Here is a 20,863-nt window from a genome sequence, read left to right as displayed (position 1 = left end):
ATAGATAGATAGATAGATAGATAGATAGATAGATAGATAGATCACAGACAGACAGATAGATGACAGACAGACAGACTGATAGATGGATAGACAGACAGACGACAGATAGTTAGATCACAGACAGACAGACAGACAGACAGACAGATGGATAGATAGATGATAAATTGATAGACAGATAGATCACAGAGACAGACAGACTGATAGATGGATAGACAGACAGACAGAGAGACAGATAGATAGATAGATAGATGACAGACAGACTGATAGATGGATAGACAGACGAATGGACGGACGATGGATAGATAGATAGATAGATAGATAGATAGATAGATAGATAGATAGATAGATAGATAGATAGATGACAGACAGACGGACAGATAGATGGGCAGACAGATAGATGGACAGACAGATAGATGGACAGATAGACTGATAGATGGATAGACAGACAGACAGATAGATGGACGGACAGATAGATGGGCAGACAGATAGATGGACAGACGGACAGACAGATAGATAGATGGATAGATAGATGATAAATTGATAGACAGATAGATCACAGAGACAGACAGACTGATAGATGGATAGACAGACAGACAGAGAGACAGATAGATAGATAGATAGATAGATAGATGACAGACAGACTGATAGATGGATAGACAGACGAATGGACGGACGATGGATAGATAGATAGATAGATAGATGACAGACAGACGGACAGATAGATGGGCAGACAGATAGACAGATAGATGGACAGACAGATAGATGGACAGATAGACTGATAGATGGATAGACAGACAGACGGATAGATGGACGGACAGATAGATGGGCAGACAGATAGATGGACAGACGGACAGATAGAAGGGCAGACAGATAGACAGATAGAAAGACAGACAGATAGACTGATAGACAGACAGACGGACAGACAGATAGATGGACAGACTGACAGATAAATGGGCAGACAGATAGATGGACAGACGGATAGATGGACAGACAGACAGACAGACAGATAGATAGATGGGCAGACAGACAGCTAGACGGATAGATGGACAGAGATAGATGGGCAGACAGACAGATGGACGGATAGATGATAGATAAATAGATGGACTCACTTTTATATTATATTATATATACATTTATTTTAACAAATAGCATAAAACATATTTACATACATAAAACATATCCTGTATAATACACTTCTGTTAAAAACATTTGGCAGAATGTTAGCGGAAAATAATTAATTGTTATTATTCATTAAATAGATGCAAAAATATGAACAGAATTTCAACTAGAAGGAAATAATGTTACTTAACCATCTGAGGTGGTTGTTGAACTTTGACACAGATGTGCAGCTGCTGTCTTCTGCAGTCTGGGAACTATAATGGTAAAAACAGGTTTATGCATTTATCGACTTTCCAAATCTCAAGGAACATCTACACACAAAATATTTCAGAACATTTTTAATAAATGTCTGTTTGTGAAGTAATGACTGTTTTTTACCTCAGAAAAACTCTCCTGTCAGACGAGGCAGAAGTCAAAAATATTCTCAGAAATACACGTTGTCCTGTTTATCTTCTGTCAGATGTGATTCTGGCTTTACGTAAATTTGGAAATATTCTAGTGTTATGTTCATAACTTATTGTGTATGCTCATATATTGTGTTGTGAAATAAAAAGTGTCTTACCACCGAAAAACAATCATTCCTGTCAGATGCATTTCTGTTATGCGCGCTCTCAGTTCCCGCACAAGAGTTCAGGTGGAGGCGCGTGCTGTTATATTACAGTATGTTTTGTGTATTTCCCATCCATCACTATATTAAAATATAACTGTCTATGCGTATCATGTTAAATACATTTGAAATTTACGAAAAGAAAATATTTAATCTTCAGAGGGATTTTCTTTTCTGTGTTTTCGAGACGTTTTAAACATTTTAAATAGCAAATTCTGCTCATCATAGAACATTGCAAAGTTATTGTAGTTTCAATTTGTTATTGTGTAAATATGTAGGCATTTGATTTATGCACATTTTGCGGATGTCTCCACTCAGATCCAATTAATTTTTATTTTCTTTATTAATTTGAAGGCTCTTAAATTGTGTAGATGATTCAGAAATGTCATCAAATTATAGTTCCCCTTCTGTCGCTCTCTCCACGTTGTGTCAGAGAAGCGACATTAGGGGTCTATCTTGAGCGCCGATATCCACCTCTGATCTATGAAAAAAGGCCAATGAGAGTTGGCAACCAGTATTTGCATGTCCCGCCCCCGGAGTTCATTCAGAAAATTTCTTCGGAGACGATGGTCGTGTTTGCAGACTGCTGCGTATTACACACAGAGTTCCTGCTATCCTCTGCTGCATGCTGTTGGATTCTACGGTGCACAACAGCGGCTTTCTCCTGTTTGCACGGCTGTGCACTTCCTGTCCCTGAGCGCATCGACAGTTGCAGATAAGAAAGATCTCTCACGAGTCTTTCATTCATAAAAGAGTGATTTTATTTAAAAGAGTAATTTTCTCTAAAAGAGCAAAACACAGCGGCGTTGAATGTCCTTTTAAGGACGCGTCTTTTTAAAGATGCCTTTCCGCCCCTGTGTTGTTCCTGGATGCGGTAAAGTACTCTCCGCTTCCCACGGCCACAGGCGTTGTCTCGTGTGTCTGGGCAGCGATCACACCGAGGCTGCGTTTGTGGATGGTTCATGTTCTCATTGCGAGAACATGACCATGACAACGTTGCGGTCGCGGCTTGCTTACAACCGTAAGCAAGCCACTCCAGCCGCCCCCCGCGTCGCTCCTTCTTCTCACGGGATTGAGGACGATGCTGCTGGCGATGGAGGCGATTCGGGGATGGCAGCGGGTGCAGCTCCGCCGGGTACGCCCTCTCGGACCACCCGCGCCCCGGCACGCTCGTTGACTCCCGTCCCCGCTCGAGGTGGTGGCGACTCTCCTCACAGCCAGTCTGCCTACCCTCTTGAAATGGAAGCAGATGAGTTCGCCGCGACATCGGAGGGCGTGGGCTCTGACGCTGAGGGCTCCTCTGGGCTGCCGCCTTCGGGCTTGCACGCCCAGGAGGAGGCCGGCAGCGCAGATGTCCGATATGCTTTCCGGGCAGCCAACAGCGTGGGCCTGGATTGGAACCCTCCATCCTCCCCACAGCCATCACGGCTGGACGATTGGTTCTTGAGCGTGAGGCGCGCTCACAGCCTCACCCCCGGTTCCTTTCTTCCCGGAGGTGCATGATGAGCTGACGTCTTCGTGGAGAGCACCCCTCTCCACTCGTCGCACCGCCACCTGCTCATCCGCCCTCGCCACCCTCGACGGTGGAGCGCGCCACGGGTACACGGAGATCCCCCAGGTGGATAGAGCTGTTGCGCTCCACTTATGTCCCGGAAGCACTACCACCTGGCGGGGCTGCCCTGTACTCCCTTCCCGGTCCTGTAGAGCAACATCCTCGCTCACCGCGAAGGCCTACATCGCTACCGGACGCGCCGCTTCCGCCCTGCATGCCATGGCTCTCCTGCAGGTCCACCAAGCCAAGGCACTTCGCAACATGCACGGGGGTGGCCCTGATCCCAACACGCTGCAGGAAGGCGATGGCCACCCTGGTGGTCCAGGAACGTCAGCAATGGCTGGACTTGGTTGAGATGCGTGAAGCCGACAAGACTCGCTTCCTCAACGCCCCTGTCTCCCAGTTCGGCGACACCGTTGAGGACTTTGCCCAGCAGTTCTCCCTGGTGAAGAAGCAGACGGAGGCCATTTCGCACATCATGCCGCGCCGCAAGCTTGCTGCCACGGCCCAGGCCCCACTTGCTCACCGAGGGCGTCCTCCCGCGGCCAGAAGACCTTCTGCTCCGCCCCAACCTGGGCCCAGCTCTCAGCCCCGGCGTCGAGCAAACCGCAGGAAGCGTACGCCCCCTGCCTCACGGACCCCGTCGAGGACCCGGAAGGCTCCCAAGCGTCCCTGAGACAGCGGACCCAGAGGACAAGAAGTTAGCTCCGGAGATGGTAAGGCCCCCGGTGGAGGGCCGGGAGGAGAATCTTTTGTTTTTTCATTTGCCAAACCCAAATTCTCAATAAAAGAGCTATTTCCTTTACCTCTGGGTCACATGGCCAGCAAATGCCGTTCTCACGGCACCTTGCTTTCAGGCCTCAACAGTCTCGGCGCCCAGGATGCGGTGCTTCCGCCCTCAGCCCCACGACTGTTCCCCAGCCGGCCGGTTCAGACGAGTCCAGAGGACACCAGCATCAGACCTCCTCCTCAGTCACGAACCCGCCCCCTGCCGGGTGCGCGGAACAAGGTAAGTGCTTTGAGTTTATTCTCAGCACCAGAGCCTCGGGACGCCATAGCGCCTCCCGACGCCACGTTACCTGTTCCGCACCACTGCGAAGCCCCGCCGGGTACGTCCAAAATACTCGTCCCCTTGGTGCCCCTAGCACGGAGCTTAGAGGCATGGCTTTCACTGCCCAGCTCGTCACGGTGGCTGCACCGGACCATCCGACTCGGTTACGCAATTCAGTTTGCCAGGTCTCCAACCCCCTTCGTGGGCGTTCGTTCCTCCGCAGTGCACGGCGAACATGCCCACTCCCTGCGCGAGGAAATCGCCTCCCTTCTAATCAAGGACACGATAGAGCCTGTCCCTCCGACCGAAACAAAGAAGGGTTTCTACAGCCCTTACTTCGTTGTACCCAAGAAAGGCGGCGGCATACGACCGATCTTGGACCTGCGAGTTTTCAATCGGACATTGTCCAAACTCCCATTCAAAATGCTTCCCCAGAAACAAATTCTATCTGGCGTCCGGCATCTAGATTGGTTCGCAGCGGTAGACCTGAAGGATGTGTACTTCCACGTCTCAATTCGCCCTCGACATCGACCCTTTCTACGGTGCGCGTTCGACGGCCAGGTGTATCAGTACAAGGTCCTCCCCTTCGGCCTGTCTCTGTCCCCTCGCGTCTTTACGAAGGTCGCTGAGGCGGCTCTTGCCCCGCTACGAGGAGCGGGCATACGCATACTCAATTACCTCGACGATTGGCTCATTCTGGCCTCCTCGCAGGAATTACTACGCGCACACAGAGACCAGGTGCTCGAGCACCTCGGCCGTTTAGGGTTTCAGGTCAACTGGGAAAAGAGCAAGCTCACCCCGGTCCAGAGCATCTCTTTTCTCGGTTTGGAGTTAGACTCAGTCTCAATGACAGCACGTCTCTCCAACGAGCGTGCTCAGTCAGTGCTGGAATGCCTCGCTTCTTTCGAACCAGGCACCGTGGTCCCTCTGAAACGTTTCCAACGGCTCCTGGGGCATATGGCATCCTCCGCGGCGGCCGCGCCACTGGGGTTGATGCATATGAGACCACTTCAGCATTGGCTCCAGACTCGAGTCCCGAGACGAGCATGGCGCCATGGCACGCACGGCGTGGAAGTTACCACTGCCTGCCTCCAAACCTTCAAACCCCGGACAGAACTCTGCTTTCTACGGGCAGGAGTACCCTTGCAGCAGGTGTCCCGTCGCGTTCTGGTTACAACCGACGCCTCCAAGTTGGGTTGGGCGCCGTGTGCAACGGGCGCGCAGCCGCAGGCCGGTGGAACCGAGGGCCGCTGCGCTGGCACATCAACTGCCTAGAGCTGCTGGCCGTTTTTCTTGCCCTGAAGAAATTTCTTCCGTTGATTCATGGCAAGCATGTCCTAGTCAGGACAGACAGCACCACGGTGGTGGCCTACATAAACCGCCAAGGCGGAGTATGCTCCCTCCACATGTCACAGCTCGCCCGTCGTCTCCTCCTTTGGAGTCAGCAGCGACTGGAGTCACTGCATGCCACTCACATCCCCGGCAACCTCAATGTGATAGCGGACACGCTGTCAAGACAAACCTTGCCCGGCGGAGAGGGGAGGCTCCACCCCCAATCGGTCCAGCTGATTTGGGTAGGTTCGGCAAGGCCCAGGTAGACCTGTTTGCCTCCCAGGAAACCTCCCACTGTCCGCTCTGGTATGCCCTCACAGAGGCTCCCCTTGGGACAGATGCTCTGGCGCACAGCTGGCCCGCGGGGCTGCGCAAGTACGCTTTTCCCCCAGTGAGCCTTCTTGCACAGGTGCTATGCAAGGTCAGGGAGGACAAGGAGCAAGTCACTCTGGTGGCCCCCTACTGGCCCAACCGGACGTGGTTTTCGGATCTCACGCTCCTCATGACAGCCCCTCCCTGGCGAATTCCGCTGAGGAAGGACCTTCTTTCTCAGGGACGGGGCACGCTCTGGCATCCGCATCCAGACCTCTGGAATCTCCACGTCTGGTCCCTGGATGGGACGCGGAGGATCTAGCCGGCCTACCTTCGGCCGTCATAGACACTATTAACCAAGACAGAGCCCCTTCGACCAGGCATCTTTACGCCCTGAAGTGGCGTCTGTTCGCGGACTGATGTTCTTCCCGAGCCGAAGACCCGCAGAAGTGCGCAGTTAGGTCAGTGCTCGTGTTTCTTCAGGAGAGGCTGGAGAGGAGGCTGTCCCCCTCCACCCTCAAGGTGTATGTTGCCGCTATCGCGGCCCACCACGACACGGTAGACGGCAAGTCTCTTGGTAAGCACGACTTAATCGTCAGGTTCCTAAAAGGTGCCCGGAGGATGACTCCCTCCCGGCCTAACCTGTTTCCCTCCTGGGATCTCTCGGTCGTCCTTATGGGACTCCGGAGACCCCCCTTTGAGCCGCTTGACTCAGTTGGACTCAGGGCCCTCTCTCTCAAGACCGCCCTGCTGATCGCGCTCGCTTCCATCAAGAGGGTCGGGGACCTGCATGCGTTCTCTGTTAGCGACGCTTGCCTGGAGTTCGGTCCGGCGGACACTTTCGTGATCCTAAGACCGCGACCGGGCTACGTGCCCAAGGTTCCTACCACACCCTTCAGGGATCAGGTGGTGAACCTGCCAGCCCTTTCACTGCTGTGTCCAGTACGTGCCTTGCGTATTTACCTGGACCGCACACAGAGCACCAGACGCTCTGAGCAGCTCTTCGTCTGCTTTGGGGGACAGCAGAAAGGGAATGCTGTCTCCAAGCAGAGACTCGCCCACTGGGTTGTCGACGCCATTTCCCTGGCTTATCACACCCAGGCCGGGCCCCCCCCCTTTGCGGGTCCGAGCCCACTCCACCAGGAGTGTTGCGTCCTCGTGGGTACTGGCTAGGGGCACTGCCCTAGCAGACATTTGTAGAGCAGCGGGCTGGGCAACACCTAACACTTTTGTGAGATTCTACAATCTCCGAGTTGAGTCAGTATCGTCCCGTGTTCTCTCAGGTACCGAGCCCGTAGAACTCGGTGGCACGTCCACGATCTGACCGGGTGAATCGCTTTCACCCAGCGCCCTTCCCCCTAACCAGGGGAAACAGTGCGCCTTCTTTCCCAGGAGATCCCAGGTTTGGGACACTGGTTGACTCCTCCCTAGCCCTCGTGGGTCGCAGTTCTGCGGAGGAACTCGCCTACCCAAGCCACTGCGGGTACCGCAAGCTACCCTGTACTGGTATAGGTGCCCCACAGGTAAGGCCTCCTGTTCGGACTCCCCCTGTGTGTAAAACCACGGTTCTGTCCCCTCACGAGTTGACTCCGTGTTTCCCTTAGGCAGTTACAGCTGCCTCGGTTGCCGTGCTGTTTGCTTCCCCCCTCTGTGAGGCTGGATCTACCACCGCACTACTGTTCCGCATAAGACCTAAGTATAGGCCATGCGACGTTTTTGCCACTCAAAATTTGCCTCCCCTCCCGGGTAGGTGTGGCCTCCGCAGGGTCTTCTCCGCCCTACTAAGGGCTAAGACCCCCTTCCCTCAATGCGTGTAAGGGCCCCGGCCGTAGTTGCTCTATGCGAGAAACATAGAGAGAAAAGAGGCCCAGCCAGGCTGGCCCGTTCCCATGTTGGCGGCCGTCACCTTGTTCCCCTCTCCAGGGTAACGATAAGGAATCCTGATGGCTTAAATGGGGCACTGGGGAAGGGTACGTGCAGCCTGATACAGTTGGTCGTTCTGCACGTAGGAATACCTGCTCGCTCCTGTATCAGCAGATCACGTACACGGCTCAGCGCATGGCTCTTTTTAAGTGGACCCCTAGTGTAGCTTCTCTGACACAACGTGGAGAGAGCGACAGAAGGGGAACGTCTAGGTTACGTATGTAACCTCCGTTCCCCGATGGAGGGAACGAGACGTTGTGTCTCCCCTGCCACGTCGCTGAGCCGAGCCCCTGTTGTGGCCGGACCATTGCCGGCTCCTCAGAAAAATCCTGAATGAACTCCCGTATTTGCGCCGCTTAAATACCTGTATGTCCGGGGACGGGACATGCAAATACTGGTTGCCAACTCTCATTGGCCTTTTTTCAAAGATCAGAGGTGGATATCGCTTCTCTGACACAACGTCTCGTTCCCTCCATCGGGGAATGGAGGTTACATACGTAACCTAGACGTTAGCAATGCTTAACGATGAAATCAATAAAACACAAGTAAATTTAAGGTTTATTAATATTATCTTAAAGATCACTCAGTAATTGTGTTATGAAATTTAAATGTGTAAATCTCTGAAGAAAATTTTAATTTTCAAGTCACCACATTTTTAAATTGACATTGTCCACAAGATGGCAGATAAACCCGACAGCACCATGTTATTATTGAAAAGAACATTCTTGGCTGTTAAATTCATCCATTCCATTTAAAACTAAAGTGCATGAAATAATAATTTCATAATAATAAATATAATAATAATTTAGCCAATGTATTTTCACAAATGTTTTATTTATTTATCCCCTTTTTCTCCCAATTTGGAATGCCCATTTCCCACTATTTAGGAGGTCCTCGTGGTGGTGCGGTTACTCATGGTGGAGGACAAGTCTCAGTTGCCTCCGATTCTGAGACGTCAATCCACGCACCTAATCACATGACTCATTGTGCATGACACCGCGGAGACTCACAGCATGTGGAGGCTCATGCTACTCTCTGCGGTCCACGCACAACTTACCACACGCCCCATTGAGAGCGAGAACCCCTAATCACGACCGCGAGGAGGTTACCCCATGTGACTCTACCCTCCCTAGCAACCGGGCCAATTTGGTTGCTTAGGAGACCTGTCTGGAGTCACTCAGCACACCCTGGATTCAAACTTGCGACTTCAGGGACGGTAGTCAGCATCAATACTCGCTGAGATACCCAGACCCCCTATTTTCTCAAATGTTTTTCACGGCTTCTTTACACCACACACCAAGTGAGCTCCATAATGTTCTTGTTCATAGTAACAGGTTTGTTAGATATCGAACAATATGAAAAAGATTATCGTGATAACAATTTTAGCCATATCGCCCAGCCCTATGTTCACTCAATCATCCAAATAAATTGTACATATTTTAATGATAGCAATTTTTCAACTGCTCCAACACAAATCTGTAATAGAAATGCAATTTTCCTGTGTTGCGACTGGACTCGGACTATGATTTATTATTTAATTTTTTTAATCACAATAGAAAAAGTAAAAAAGTTGAACTGGAAGTTGAAGAAGTAATTAATTATGGGCCTGTGATGTTGCAGTTAGTTGCCAATAAATCACAGAATTACCAAATGTGTATTTATTAGGTAACTTCTGGTTAAGCTTGCAACATTAGGAGGACGTAAAGATGACGTTGTGGTAATGAAATTACGGGCCTGTGACGTTACAGTTACGTTGCCTGTTAGTAAGTCATTAAATTACCAAAAAAGAGGAATCAATTACATAACTGGTCCATCGTGTGTTAGCAGGGAAACTTGTGTATGATTTAATTATTGCATATTTACCTTGCTTTCAGAGAATTTATTTGTGTGACGAGTACAGTTACATCCAATTTCCTATGAGTGTAGTTCAAATAAAATGCTGAACCTGAATGTACTTTTTAATGCCAGCCCAGGATAATATAATACGAGGTGCGGTTATTTAATTACGCATTAAATAGTGTACATTAACATATTATTATACAATGAGTTATCATCATAAATAATCTAAAAAAAAAACAACAACAAAAGTTGTATTATTTAATTACTGCATTTTTGAAGGTTGTTGTTTTAGTGCATGAGACGAGTAGGAGCAGCTGAAGAAATAAAAATCTGCTCAGTGTCGTGTTTATGCACATTTATAATCAGTGGACTTTCACAAAATCTAGTAAAGATATTAGTGACTCTCTAAGGGATTATAATAACAGCGAAACGCCATTTTAGCCAAATAAATTGTTACTGGATCAAACCCCAACAGCATTGTGTTCAAAAGCGAAACAATAGTTTACATGACATTTTGTTAATCTCAATCAGCTAAAAAAATAAAATGCACTCATGTGCACGTATACTAAATGTTTTTTTACCTTATAAAACACTTACCTTAACTGAAATAAATAATAGCAGGGTGAGCGCTCTGCAGCATTTATGACGTCACAATACAAGATGACCGTCTTCTTCTTTGCTTTTTGGGGATTCGCATTCCACGTGCATGTCGCCACCTATTGAGCCGTTGAGCAGTCACGTTTTTTTTTTATTTTTAAATTTATTTATTTTTTTATTGCAATTATACATCACAAAACAAAACAGGGAGCATTCAGCAACGTAAGACACAGAACAAACTTAAAGGAACCAGGACAAGGAGCAAGATTCAAGACCAAATAGGATATATATAGATCCATATATGCACATACACATACATACACACACAAAAATACAAAACAAGGATGCAGGCTACTAAAACAACAAATACTTTGACATAGCAAAACATAAAGATTCAATCTTTCTATTTTCTTTTTTAAAATATTAGAAGCTCTGGAATAACTTCACAAAATCACATAAAAATAAATTAAAGGAGGGCTTGCTTTTTTTCCATTTACATGTATGAATATGATATTTACCCAGCAAAAATACCATATTAACATGTCAGAAATTTGTGGATTCAAACTGTTTTTATAAAAAAGGACATCTTGTAGAACAATAGGAGGAATTGTCTAAATTTTTACTGATAACCAATTATATATGTCAAGCCAAAATTGTGAAGTAAATTCACATTGAAAAAAAAGGTGATTAAGTGTTTCAGGGAAGAAAGAACAGAAAACACAAGGATCCACCTCAAAATTAAATCTTTTCTGTAAAAAATCACCTACAGGGTAAATCCTAAATAGGATTTTGTAATGAGTTTCCTTAACCTTTGGAGCAACAGGGTATGCAAGATAAAAGGTGAAAGATTTATCTCTTACTGAAACTTCAACATCTCCTAGAAAATAACACTGAAAATCCCCAGTGGTAATATGTTTAAACACTTTATATATAAGTTTGTTACTACACTTATTATCAACTAGTTCCAAATTACAAATTTTCAAGGAAGGCAGAGAAACAACAGGCCTAGATACAGGATCAGATAAACTACTTTGAATTATTCTTAACAAACCTGTGGGTATAGCTTTACATACTTTATCATAACTTTTAATTGTAGTTATAACACTATATTTATTAATAAATTCATTATAAGATAAAAAGTTCCCTTCTGCATCTAATAAATCTTGAATAAAAATAATGCCTTTGACATACCAATCACTTTTATAAAGAGACTTCCTATTGATAACTACAGACCTATTATTCCAAATAGTGGCATTGTGAGGGGTAAAGTTGTGGGCAAATATCATTTTCCAAAAAAGCAGTACCTGTTTATGAAAATTGGACAATTTCAAAGGAATTTTAAATAAATCAATATCACATCTTAACACGAACTCGAGGCCACCAATAGTTTTAAAAATATGGCTAGGAATGTGGTACCATATTGAATGTGGCTTTGATAAACACTCTTTCAGCCATTTTATTCTGAATGTACCTAGGAGAGATTCAAAATCAATGGCTTTCAAACCACCATGGTCAAAGATAACCAAATGGAATTTACGTAAATAGTGTGTTTTGTTTTTCCAAATAAATTTAAACAAGATGGAATTCACCGATTTGATTATTTTTGGGGCAGTATACAGGGCATGGGATAAATAAATAAGTTTGGATATTCCCTCGGTTTTAGTTAGAGGAATTCGGCCCAATATAGATAGGTCTCTGGACAACCAATGATATAAGGATTTTTGCATACCCTCTATTTTAAGATTAAAATTATTTTTTTCTCTATTAATACAATTCTTAGTAATCATGACCACTAGGTATTTAACCTCCTCTTTCACTGGAATGCCCACTATCTCCTTAAGAGCACAATTATGGATTGCCATTAATTCACACTTTTTCAAGTTTAGGGTCAATCCTGAAGCTTTTGAAAATATAGAAATTCTGTCAATAACTAATGGAACTACCTCTATATTTTTAAGAAATAAAACAGTGTCATCTGCAAATTGGCTTATGGTAAAAGTCCTACCAAGAATATCAATCCCTATATTATCCTCAAACTTTTTAATGAATAAAGACATTAGTTCTGCTGCTAAATTGAATAATAATGGTGAAATAGGGCATCCTTGACGAATTCCTCGTTTGATTTGAATTCTGGGTGATGAGCCTTGATTAAGGGATACACTACTATAAATATCATTATAAAACATGGAAATTACTCTGCGAAACATAGGACCAAAACCAAACAATTCAAGAGACTTGAACAGAAAAGATTGTTCAAGTGTATCAAATGCCTTGAAAAAGTCTAGAAATAAAAATAAACTTGACTGAGGAATTAAATAATTATAGTCAAGCATATCAAGGACTAACCTAATATGACTGTGAATACTTCTCCCTTTGATAAAAGCAGATTGAGTTTCATTGATGATTTTACCAACACTTTTTTTAAGCCTATTTGCAAAAACATGAGAAAGCAATTTAAAGTCGTTTGATTGAAGAGTTATTGGTCTCCAGTTGTCTAAATATAATATGTCCTTATTCGGCTTTGGAATGAGGATAATTAAGCCATGTTTCATTGATGGAGATAATTCAGATTTAACTATACACTCTTTTAATGCTTCAAAAACTAAGACTCTTATTTCGGCCCAGAAATGTTTATATAGTTCTACTGTAATACCATCAATACCTGGGGACATTTCATTAGGCATTTGTGAAATAGCAATATCTAATTCTGAAATATCAATCTCATCCTCCATTTTGCTTTTAAAATCACTATCTATAATAGGTACTTTGTCCTTTAAGAAGGAGAAGAAAAAATCACAATCTCTCTCTGTATGTCTTGATTTATATAAATTACCATAAAAGGAGTATATATAATCATCAATCAGTGTTTGCTCTTCGCTTATACAGTTATTAATACTGAGTTTATTGATAGTTTTTAAAGCTTGTTTGCGTTTTTCTAAGTTGAAAAAATATGAAGAATTTTTTTCCCCCTCTTCAATCCATCTGGCTCTGGATCGTATGAATGCCCCTTTAGCCTTTTCAGTATAAAAATCATCCAGCTCAGATTGAAGAAGGTGAAGTTCTCTCTGCTCACTCTCGTTAATAATGACTTTATTATCAAAGTAGTTTAATCGCGATAAGATTATGAACTGCCTTGATTTTCTAGAATTTGCAATACGTTTCCCTTCTTTTATTGCCAGTCTTTTAATGCTAAATTTAACCCATTCCCATTTACCAATTGGAGTTAACTCTGACATACTTTTAACATTGTTAAGCAATAACAGAACAGAATTACAGAAAGATTTACCCTTTAACAGATTACTATTAAACTTCCAATGAGATCTAACTGAAGGTGAGTTACCATTTCTCCTAACAGAGAGTAATATGACACTATGATCAGTTAAAATAGAGGGAGAAATATCACAGTCATACGAGAAAGGAAGAAGATTAGAGGTTATCAACCAAAAATCTAATCTAGAACGCTGAATACGCCCCGAAGAAGACCCCCATGTGAATTGGTTTTTATGTGGGTTTTTCACCCGCCAAATATCAACCAAATCAAGAAACTGAGATATATTAGAAATTAGGGGGTTATAGGAGAATGTGTTAAAGGGGGTGGGATGTCTATCCTGCCATTCATCTGGAACAGCGTTAAAATCTCCTCCAATAATAATTTTGTCTGTAAAATATGTGTTCTTCCACTCGTCAATCATGGTACCCATATTTTGTATAAACAACCTATTAGTGGCCTTGTTTGTATAACCATAAACATTTATCAAAATGTAATTACACTCGTTAAATTCAAGAACAACCATAATCCAGTGACCCTCGTTATCACATGCAGAGGCGATAGTTTTACTGTCCAACCGATTAAACAAAAAGGCGACCCCTGCTGAGTGAGAAGTGCCATGAGAGAATAAGGCCTCTCCACCCCATTGTGACTTCCAGAATCTAACATCCACATCAGTTGAATGAGTCTCTTGAAGAAAAAAACAATTAACTTTTACTTGCTCCTTGCAAAAAAGAAAAAGTGCCTTACGTTTAACATTACACCTTATACCTCGAACATTTAAAGATAACAGAGAAAAAGACATATAATTAGAGAAAAAGAAAGGGGGGAAAAAAACAAATAGCTTTCAAATATTGTTTCTTTTACTCAGGCTAATATAATAATATATTGACCGTTATAACCTTATGAACGTAAGCACACTCACTCCCGGTTATAGGCTATAGCCTGTCCTGAAAAAATAAATAAATAAAAATAAACTTTCCGATAATAATTTCGCTTTAACCTTCTTTAAGCTTAGGAAGCTGAATAAAGTACCTGGTTTCAGATCATCATGGAATCTTGATTAAGAATTTAAAATAGGCTACTGTCATAAAAAAAACAGACACATGTCAACATTTTCGCCAGTTTAATCCGTCACCCTCTGACCATTTATCACTGCATATCCATCGCGTAGGTATGCTTTCAAGTTCTTCTTCCTTGCCTCTTCAACTTTGGGCCATAGTCGAGCATGTGCCTCCCTGTCATCCTTGCAGAAATCCTCTCTGAAGCGGTAATTTTCTCTCCATACAGAGCGGCGCATTTTTGGACATCCTCCATACCATATCACGAACAGTTCTCATACCAAATTGAATGATGATTTGCCGTGGTCTTGCGCCCTCCACTTCACTTCACTACCGAGGCGATGAACTGTATCCACAGTATTCTGTAGCTGGTCGGGAGAGTGAGGGACAATCTGTGACAGAATCTCAATGACAACGCTTCTGGTATCCTCATCTTCTCTTTCAGGAACCCCGTTAAGCCGCAAGGACCATCTACGCTTGTATCGGTCATGTTCCACACTTTTCTGTTTCAAAATGTCATTTTCCTTCTGAAGTTGTGTCACTTGGGTCTTCAACTTTTCCACATCCTCCTTAACACCTTTCATCATCAACGTATTTGCATCCAGAGATTCCGTAATTTTCACAATCGCATTAGTGTTTTCTTTAAGTTGAAATTCAAAAGCGCGGATATATTCTGAATTTTCATCAAATTTACGGCTAAGGCTTTGGATGGCAGCGTAAAGAACGCTAGTGGAAACCTCCTCTTTTTCCTGACACGCTTTTACTCTTTTGGGCCCAGGACTTTTGAGAGGTGTGTGTGGCATCGTCTGCTGTCGCATGTCTTTAGCAGAGGGCAGTCACGTTTTTATTTGTATTTTTCTTCGGATTCTCTTTTTGTTTCATTTCTCACTCTTTTTCTTGCTTTTTGCTACTTGATACTCTGCCCCAATCACTACATCCATCAGCTGCCCACATGAGAGTAGAGCAGAGCATCATCAATCCATTCTTGTACCCAATTCAAATTCATATATTCAAACATACTGTATGTATTGTAAAATAATTGTGTATCCTATAGTGATTCCCAACTGGGGGTACTTGAAAGGAATTGAATTTTGCTTGTCTAACATAAAAAACACCACAAAGTATGACTTAAAATAAAAATAATAGGGATTAGGGCTGGGTAAAAATATAGATTTCCCATTTATCGTGATGTTCATTTTCATTTAAAATCCTAAAGTCTATCTTTTACTCTATGGGAAGTTTGGCACTGAGATCCCTTCACTGTGTGTTGAGAGTAAAGTTGGTTTGACTCGTTCTGTGTAATTTGTATATTTTGAAGAAAAGATGACAGAAAAGTTGTTGATGTGCTTATCTGATTTGTGTGTACAGAGGCATGCAGCAGGAGCATGTCTCGTGTCACATGCGCATTCTCACACTTTATTTTCAGTTTGAGTCATCTGAAATCGTTTGCAAGAATAGTGTCATTAATATGAACGCTGTAAATGACCTCAGATCATCTTAGGAGGTCCTTAAAATTTAGTTACCTTTATTTCCACGAAGCAGTTCACGCTTAACATGCATTGTGAACTCTGCAGGTTCACTTTATATGTAGCCTATACATGCATGATTAAATACTAAAATAATAGAAAAACACATTCACCTTGAATATACTTGCATGATGGCAAATGGAAGGGTGGTTAAATACAATGTTTGACCACTTCGTTATTTTATTTGCTTTTTCGTTTAGTTCTTTGGTTTAAGTTTTTCATGTTTTTAATTTTGGTGCTGATCGGACAATAGATGGCACTCAAACTGAGGTAAATATGTAAAATGGCTGTATCTCCATTGTCCTTTTGTCCTGAAATCTTCAGTGCATTGTCTTTGTCTGAACTGCTAACTGCTAACAAATGATGACTGTTTTGAAAAAAATTGGGCTAAATGGTCCAATACTTCTTGAACTCTGTTAATTTCTGCTTGCAGCTATATTTAGGGATCCAAGCACTTATTCTTCCTTCATTCTTCCTATAAAGTACAGAAACACTATTGTAAATGTTGGGATTATATGTATTTTTATAATTATTCCACCCTGATCATGCATATCAAACCATAAAGCCTAGAGAACTTGGGGAAATGGTATCATATTTTGGACATTTGGACGTTTTATGACTGCTCAACCGGCCAACTTAAACACAACTTTTGCACTTCACGACCCCTTTGTAATGTAAACATAAACCTGGTCTGATTTTGAAAGTCTGCTTATAATATACACTGATCAGCTACAACATTAAAAGTACCTGCCTAATATTGTGTATGTCCCCCTCGTGCAGGCAAAACAGCACCAACCCACATCTCAGAATAGCATTCTGAGATTATATTCTTCTCACCACAATTGTACAGAGTAGTTATCTGAGTTACCATAGATTTTGTCAGTTCAAACCAGTCTGGCTATTTTCTGTTGACCTCTCTCATCATCAAGAATCAAGAATTGCTGTGTTGCACAACACGTTGAAGCGCACCTTGAAGCGCATATTTCACATACACCAGAGGTACAAACGCCTGAATTAATTTGGGATTGTGCTCCAAGAAATGGATCTTGGATAGCAATTTCTGATGTGCAAAAACCACAACAAATCTGCATCTGTGCTCAGATATTTTGATGTCGAGGTAACAAATGGACTCTTTTGCATTGAATGGAGCCACTATCAGCTCCACAATTTATTCAAGGTACATGAGAATGAACCATGCAGGTACATCTACTGGAATTTTTGTATCTATAAGAAATGGAAGAAACCTTGGCAAGGCCCAGTTTTCATAGGCATTGCCTCCAATACTCTTCTGAGTAGCAAATGTTTGATCACATTATTTATGTCACTCACTGTCAAGTATTTCTTCATTATAAAGATATTCAAGCACAAAGACAGTTCTACCGGAATGATCCCTTCAAAAACACTTTGCAAGAGATCTTGTTGCTACCCTGATAAAGCATGAAAAAAAATCAGTTTATCAGTCAGGGCGCTGTTGTGTGTGTCCTGCTTTGTCCTTCTCTGAAATGCTCCTGTACGCACTTCTTCTACCTGAAAGTCTGAATGCTGGCCAAGGTCAAATCTGCATGGTATGGTCCAGAAAAATTTTCTACAAATCCACCAATTGAATGTGCTGCTAAGTTGTCTGCAACCACACTCTGCACTGTACCTTTGTACTAATGAATTTCCATACTGTTTTATGTCTTCTGCTTTGCACTGCACTGCCAAATAATCGGATGAAACTCGCAATGCAGTAAATGGTCTGCAATTATATAGTGCCTTTTATTAACCTTAGAGGTTACCAAAGCGCTTTCACTGTGTCCCATTCACACAAACATTCACACACCAATGGCGGCAGAGATAGCCTGCCATTGTGAACAACTTGGGGTTCAGTGTCTTGCCCAAGGACACTTCGGCATGTGGAATCATGTTGGCCGGGAATCGAATCGCCAACCCTACGATTAGCGGCTGATGCGCTCTACCACCTGAGCCACAGCCGCCCTTAAGTAGTTAAATCTCAACTGTATCTGGGAGAAACAGCGCGCAGGATTTGTACACACTTTCTTTTGTCTTTATTACTTTTTTTCCAATTTATTATCATTCAGTAACACATTGATATAGTGATTGATGTATGTTCATATGAAATCATACATGCTCTCCTCAAAATCACAACACCGCAACGAAAGAATGAATGGACGAACGCCACAACAACTCTGTGTTTAATTGACAATGGAAGTAACACCCATATTTCTCGATAAGCATCATGGGATGTAGAAAAAAGGTGGATATGGACAGATGGATTTTCACATGTTGAAAAAGTTGTTGAAGAGAGAAACATCAGTATTAACAACATAGAGTGATAATAACTGGATAACTAAGGACAGTTAGCATTTTACATGAACCATGATGGGATTAAATCAAACTGCACATTGATGTGTTAAACAATTGCATAAACACACATACACGCTCGTGCACACACAATTAAATAAGGGACACCAGGATTAGATGTTACATAGGGTTAATAAGTTAACCCTATGTAACATAAATTGTCATAAGGGCTAAAGGACATCTCAGTAACTTACAGTCAGGTCCATAAATATTGGGACATCGACACAATACTAATCTTTTTGGCTCTATACACCACGACAATGGATTTTGAAATGAAACGAACAACATGTGCTTTTACTGCAGACATTCAGCTTTAATTCGAGGGTATTTACATCCAAATCAGGTGAACGGTGTAGGAATTACAACAGTTTGTATAGGTGCCTCCCACATTTTAAGGGACCAAAAGTAATGGGACAGATTAACAATCATAAATCAAACTTTAACATTTTGATTTAAACATTTTTAATACTTGGTTGCAAATCATTTGCAGTCAATTACAGCCTGAAGTCTGGAACGCATAGACATCACCAGACGCTGGGTTTCATCTCAGGAAACGTTTGACCTCTGTAATTGCAAACAAAGGCTACTGTACCAAATATTAACATTGATTTTCTCAGGTGTTCAAATACTTATTTGCAGCTGTATCATACAAATAAATAGTTAAGAAATCATACATTGTGATTTCTCGATTTTTTTTTTAGATTATGTCTCTCACAGTGGTCATGCACCTACGATGACAATTTTAGACCCCTCCATGATTTCTAAGTGGGAGAACTTGCAAAATAGCAGGGTGTTCAAATACTTATTTTCCTCACTGTATATATATATATATATATATTCTATGTTATGGGAGCAGCCAATTTCCCTCCAAAATTAAACACAAAAACGTATTAATGCAGTGTTTCTGCTACTCCCCAGAAAAACAATGCTATTATATGAGTCATTTTAGTGTCAACATAATAAGCAATGTACATTATGCGTCAATATTTACCGATAATTGCTGCAATAATAGCTGCTGCTCTCTGCCCCGCTTAAAATCATTGGCAACGCAATTTGTTTGGAACTATTGAGAGCTACATGAATCACGTGACGCAGGCGGCGAGATCACTGTCGCAACCATCTATGTTCGCAACTCTCATATTTAACGGCTCTGGGGTGCGTTTCCGTACAACGACGTAACTTGCTGCTCCACTACCGTAGTACGATGCACTGTTGAAGAAATCAACTTGCTAGTCACGACTGTTTCCCGAAACCGTATTGTCGCCAAATTGGTTGTTCAACCACGTTGGTTAATGATGTCACACATGTGGTGGAGAGAAACTACTTTTAATGAATCTGTTTGCGATCGAATTAATGCTAGATGTTTTGCTATAAATTACGGACATGTCATCTGAGGACTATCTCATATTTTTCTCAGTTATTTGCTTTATTTCCAGATTCAATCATAGGCTCGTTCTTACGCACTAGAGCACGTTCACACATGCGCACTCTTCAAAAACGGTGCTTTAAATCTATTGACAAACTAAAAGACATAAAGGACATTTGTATGTCTTCTAAATAAAAGATACTGATTGTACTGAATGTCATCTTGCTTATTTGGCTCAAGATAATCATTTTTTAAGCCCACATGTTATAATAACAAGAAACTCTGCTTCTAACCACAGGTCGAGAGCTGTCGTTCCAACCACACAACTCTGCGATGCTGTTTGCGAATGTTCGTTGGAACGATGGTTTCGGGAAACACTGACTCATTGAACTATGATGATAACGACAGAACTTTCGACCATAGTTGGCTAACGATGCTTTTGGGAAACGCACCCCTGGTTCGCGCTTAGTAGATGCCGCCAAGGCAAGTTCAAAACAAAGCGCGCACGCTGTACTGTGATTGGTGGCTTGTTTGACCAGTTACGTTTTTATCCACTCATAAATAAAAAGGAACGACTGATTTTGAAAATGTAGTAGAGTAAAAAGTAAGATATTTGACTTTGAAATGTAGTGGAGTTAAAGTAAAAGTCTCTCCAAATTTAAATACTTCAGTAAAGTACAGATACACAAAAAAGCTACTTAAGTACAGTAACGAATTACATTTACTTCGTTACTGTCCACCACTGAACATAGACATCTGTAGACATGAAGTGGCAGCTTCAGCCATTTGCAGCTATGAAAAGTTTGGCGGCTGCAGCAGCCATTTAGGTTTTGGCTGAGCCGGCTAGCCAGCCAATAACTTCATCAGCCAGCCATTATTCTCAAAACAAATGGCTTCGGGCTCTACTCATACTATAATGGCTCGCGCATACGTGAAGCTCGATGCA

General features: G+C 42.9%; 1 protein-coding gene across 4 annotated transcripts in view; it reads right to left on the bottom strand.

Moving 5' to 3' along the window:
- LOC127644915 (gastrula zinc finger protein XlCGF49.1-like) overlaps window positions 1-10,395 on the bottom strand; it is a 38,951-nt gene extending 28,556 nt beyond the window's left edge. For 2 of the 4 annotated variants that reach the window (XM_052128371.1, XM_052128370.1), the window contains exon 1: window positions 1,311-1,819. The gene's annotated coding sequence lies outside the window, so the exon portion shown is untranslated. Of the gene's footprint in view, window positions 1-1,310; window positions 1,820-10,332 lie in introns of those variants that run through there. The other 2 variants (XM_052128368.1, XM_052128369.1) reach the window with 2 other exon arrangements.
- Between the last annotated feature and the right edge of the window lie 10,468 nt (window positions 10,396-20,863).

This window comes from Xyrauchen texanus, chromosome 6 (assembly GCF_025860055.1).
Source record: "Xyrauchen texanus isolate HMW12.3.18 chromosome 6, RBS_HiC_50CHRs, whole genome shotgun sequence".
Classification (NCBI taxonomy): Eukaryota; Metazoa; Chordata; class Actinopteri; order Cypriniformes; family Catostomidae; genus Xyrauchen; species Xyrauchen texanus.
This window is presented reverse-complemented; position numbering and strand designations above follow the sequence as displayed.